The sequence below is a fragment of the Scyliorhinus canicula genome, chromosome 21 (genome assembly GCF_902713615.1).
Source record: "Scyliorhinus canicula chromosome 21, sScyCan1.1, whole genome shotgun sequence".
Taxonomy (NCBI): domain Eukaryota; kingdom Metazoa; phylum Chordata; class Chondrichthyes; order Carcharhiniformes; family Scyliorhinidae; genus Scyliorhinus; species Scyliorhinus canicula.
The window spans coordinates 2,683,669-2,689,098 of NC_052166.1; positions in this window are offsets into that span (position 1 = coordinate 2,683,669).

Genomic DNA, 5,430 nt, shown 5'->3' on the forward strand with positions numbered 1-5,430 from the left:
CCAGCTTCTGTCAGCAGTGTACCAAGAGTCTTACAACACCAGGTTAAAGTCCAACATGCTTGTTTCAAATACTAACTTTCGGAGCGCTGCTCCTTCCTCAGATGAACCTGAGGAAGGAGCTGCGCTCCGAAAGCTAGTGTTTGAAACAAACCTGTTGGACTTTAACCTGGTGTTGTCAGACTTCTTACTGTGCTCACCCCAGTCCAACGCCGGCATCACCACCTTCCTTCGAAGATGGAGGAAAGCACAGTACCATACAGGCTAAGCTCAGTCGTCAGATTTATTCACCGATATAAATATACGTAGAAGTTGGCACTTTTTAAAATTAGCTTTCCGACAGCAGTGTACTGTCGGACACGTATAATGCTCATCATGTACCACCATCCCACCATTCTCTACCATGGTAGAGAAAGCACAGCACCAAACAGGCTAAGTCAATGGCCAGATTTGTTGACAGAATTATAGAACGGTCATAAAAAGCAGTGCAGTGTGCTGCAAGAGATGGGTAAAGTTCGCCATGTTAGGGGGTGGCACGGTGGTGCACTTGTTAGCACTGCTGCCTCACGGCGCCAAGGACCCAGGTTCGATCCCGACCCCGGGTCGCTGCTCGTGTGGAGTTTGCACATTCTCCCCATGACTACTTAGGTCTCACCCCCATGACCCAAATATGTGCTCGGTAGGTGGATTGGCCACGCTAAATTGCCCCTTAATTGGGAAAAAATAATTGGGTCATGGGGGGGGGGGGGGGGGGGAGAAAGAAAAATAATAAAGAACAACTACCAAACTTAGCCCACATTCATACTAGTTTAGAAAGAGATGAGAAATTGACCCAGAATCATCGCTGTTTACTGGACACACACTAGTGGGGCATAATTCCTCAGGACTATTTAAAACAATAGGGGGTGAGTTGCGGACTTGGTTGACAGCCATGGAAATGACGTTGATACTGGCAGCGTCACGGGAGTGTGGAGTTCGTCCCAAAGGTTTGTGGTAAAACTGGTTCAAATTCCACTCTGGGCAGTTGCTGGAATTTAAATTAAATTAATAAAATCTGCAATCTAAAGCTAATCTGTGTAATGGTGAACTATAAAAACCCATCTGGTTCACTAATTCCTTTAAGGAGGGAAATCTGCTGTCCTCATCCAGTCTGGCCGTCGTGTGACTCCAGACCCCACCAACAGCAATGTGGTAAACACTTAACTGCCCCTCTGAAACGGCCCCAGCGAGACACTCCGTTCAGGGGGCAATTAGAGATGGGCAACAAATGCCGAGCTAGCCAGTGGTGCCCCACATCCCAAATAAAATCTTTTGAAAACCAACACTACCTGCTATTTGTGGTACCATCAACTTTCAATCCATTTCCCTTGGCATTATTATCCCAGACCAGTCTCCAACAGTGGTTCGGATACTGGACAGATTGACGGCACGGTGCCGCATGGTTAGCACTGCTGCCTCACGGCGCAAGGACCCGGATTCGATCCCGGCCCCGTGTCACTGTCTGAGTGGAGTTTGCACATTCTCCCCATGTCTCTGTGGGTCTCACCCCCACGACCCAAATATGTGCTCGGTAGGTGGATTGGCCACGCTAAATTGCCCCTTAATTGGAAAGTTTAAGAAAAGGAGACTGGACAGAAATCCCAATATTTTATTTTAATTTTGTGAGACTGTGAAAAAAGGATACTTGGTTCCAGGTGTGATTCCACAAAAAAATATGAATGTTGATTATTAAAACAAACTTTATTAATAACGCAGTATTAAAATCTTTAACATCACATCAGAAAATAGCTTACAATTACCATGCTGCCCTCACTTAAACAATACTAAGTACAGTAAATACAATACCCTTAATTGCGATCTTTATTCCCATCTAAACAAGAAACAAAAATCTCAGCTCTCTATCCACTGTATGGCATTCAGGAATATCTGCTTTACAGAGATGTTCTTTGAGAAATAGAGATCTCTGGATATTGCTTTAAAGACAAGATCTGAATACTGTCAGACCCATGCAGAAACTCTGGCTGTATATCTTCCGAAGCTGCTTCTCAGCTTGTTTTAGCTCCCCCCCACCTTGTTCTCCGACAAGGCAGCACTGCTTTAAAGACTGTTAATCTGAACTGCGGGGAGAGAAAATTGTTTGACTTCTGGGCACGGCTTCTTTCAACTCAGAACTGCCCTGCTTTCTGAAAATGCCCTATGCCGTAGCGCCACCCAGCAAAGACATCGTCCCATTAAGCTGACATCTAAACTCCACAGGGAATCCCCTTAATCAAAGCAAAATTCCATTAGCCCAAGCTTTTTATGATGCTTTAATTGCACCCCTGCTACCAAAATATACTTGCATTTCAAACTAGGATTTATTTTAAACATGACTGCAGTCAAACACACACTAGCCCAGCCCTTACTGCACCAATACCTATACAATATATCTGAAATTCTTCCATTCATCTCTCCAGCTTTTCTCCAAAGACGGTTACCAAATTTACAATTTACCCTTGAATAAAATTTTTAAATGCTTAGCTTGTGACAAAAGACTAGCAGCAAGGATTGTTGAATTGTCTCCGTAAGAAGTCAGGGAGGCAGAAATTCCGCCAACACTATTATCAATCCCTATGTCCACGTTTACAATGCCTGTGAACATGGCAGGAGAACAAGGTACAGTCTGCCATTTGGATCCCTCCTCAAGTCTGCTGCACCATTCAATGAGATTATAGCTGATTCTACCTCATTCCACAGTGTCCAAAAAGATCTCCCGATAGTCCTGAATACACTCGACTGACCACCCAATACCCTCTGAGCTAATTTTTGGAGGTAAACACCCTCAATATCTAACCTATCAAGTCCCCTTAAGAGTTATGCATTTTCAATGAGTTTGCCCCTCATTCTTCTCAATCCGAGGAACAGTAGCCCTGGTCTCTTTCTCTCCATGTTGCATGGTACCATCACCCCAGGGGACTAGTGAACCGTCGTCCCCCTCTGACATATGTCCTTCCTTGGATAAGGCCGCCCAAACTGTAGACAGTGCTCCAGTGCAAACTCACCAATGACCTTGTTAATTGTAAAACTTTGTTATGGGATTGGAATGTAAGGGGTGGCGTAGTGGTTAGCTCTCCTACCTACAACACTGAGGACCCTGGTTTGATACCGGTCCCTGGGTCACTGTTCGTGCCGGGTTTACACATTCTCCCTCTGTCTGCTTGGGTCTCACCTCCACAACCCAAAGATGTGCAGGAGAGGTGGATTAGCCATGCTAAATTGCCCCTTAATTGGGGGGAAAAAGGAATTGGGTACTCAATTTATTTTTAAAAATGGATTGGAGTGTAAAAACGGTGACTGATAATTACTTGTATCAGCATGTCACATTGCTGCGATTCGTGTGCGAGAACACCCAGCTTCTTCAGAGTACCAATATTTCTCCTCATTTAGAAAAAATAAATTCCATTTGGTTGATGTTTGAACTTTGCCCGCTCATTCACATGTCCATGTCCCTTTGCTGCTACTTTCCGTTCTCCCTCCCAGTTTACCGTCTCTTCTCCCCCCCCCCCCCACCCCCCCAAACAACCTTTGCAGGTTACCATCCCACTTTGAACCGTTAGCAAATATCAGGCTTCTGAGTAAGCCATTCGGCCCTTCGAGTCTGCTCTGCCCTTCTATAAGATCATAGCATCCGCTGATAGTCTCAACACCACCTCCCTGTCTGTCCACCCTCTCCTACAATCCTGGGCTCCCTCATTGGGGTGGCACAGTGGTTAGCACTGCTGCCTCATAGCTCCAGGGTCCTGGTTCAATTCCTCGGGTGACTGTGGAGTTTGCACTTTCTCCCTGTGTCTGCGTGGGTTTCCTCCGGGTGCTCCGGTTTCCTCCCGCAGTCCAAAGATGTGCAGGTTAGGTGGATTGACCATGCTAAATTGCCCCTTAGTGTCCAAAAGGTTAGGTGGGGTAATGGGGATAAACAAAGAACAAAGAAAAGTACAGCACAGGAACAGGCCCTTCGGCCCTCCAAGCCTGTGCCGACCATGCTGCCCGTCTAAACTAAAATCTTCTACACTTCCGAGGTCCGTATCCCTCAATTCCCATCCTATTCATGTATTTGTTAACATGCCCCTTAAACATCACTATCGTCCCTGCTTCCAGCAGCGAGTTCCAGGCACCCACTACCCTCTGTGTAAAAAAAACTTGACTCGTACATCTCCTCTTAAGCTTGCACCTTAAACCTATGCCCCCTAGTAATTGACCCCTCTACCCTGGGGGAAAAAGTCTGTGACTATCTACTCTGCCTATGCACCTCATAATTTTGTAGACCTCTATCAGGTCGCCCCTCAACCTCCTTCATTCCAGTGAGAACAAACCAAGTTTATTCATCCTCATAGCTAATGCCCTCCATACCAGGCAACATCCTGGTAAATTTCTTCTGCACCCTCTCGAAAGCCTTCTGGTAGTGTGGCGACCAGAATTGAACACTATACTTCAAGTCTGGCCTAACTAAGGTTCTATACAGCTGCAACATGACTTGCCAATTTTAATACTCAGTGCCCCCAGCCAATGAAGGCATGCATGCCGTATGCCTTCTTGACTACCTTCTCCGCCTGTATTGCCCCTTTCAGTGACCTGTACACCTAGATCTCTCTGACTGTCAATACTCTTGATATATATTCACTGTATATTCCTTACCTGTATTAGACCTTTCAAATGGATAGGGTGGAGGCATGGACTTAATTAGGGTGCCCTTTCTAAGGGCCGGTGAAGACGATGGGCTGAATCTGTAAATTCTCTGATCAGAAATTTACCTAACGCAACCTTGAGTAAGTTGAACGACCCATCTTTCTGCTGCTTTCTGGGGGAAAGAAGGCTGATTGAGGTGTACAAAATTATGTAGGATAGGGTGGATGGGCAGAACCTTGTTCCCCTTAGTCGAGGGGTCAATGAAGACTCCTATTGGGCTCAAAAGGTTAACTCTGTTTCTCTGCCAGACTTGCTGAGTTTTTCCAGCACTGTTTACATTTCTGATCTCCAGCATCTGCTTTTATTCCTCTGCTCTTCTGGCTATTCCTCCCAAAGTCCACCTTCCACCACCGATGCACAGTGGCAGGCGTGTGTACCATCTACAAGATGCATTGTGGTAACTCACCAAGGTTCCTTAGTCAACACCTTCAAAACGCACGACCTCTACCATCTGGAAGGACAAGCGCAGCAGATATCTGGGAACCCTACCACCTGCAGGTTCCCCTCCGAGTCACTCACCATCCTGCCTTGGAAATATATCTGCTGTTCCTTCACTGTCGCTGGGGCAACATCCTGGAACTCCCTCCCTAACAGCACAGTGGCTGTACCTGCACCACACGGGGACTGCAGCAGTTCAAGACCACCTTCTGAAGGGTAACTAGGGATAGTAATAAATTCTGGCCTAACCAGCGATGCCCACCCCCCCCCCCG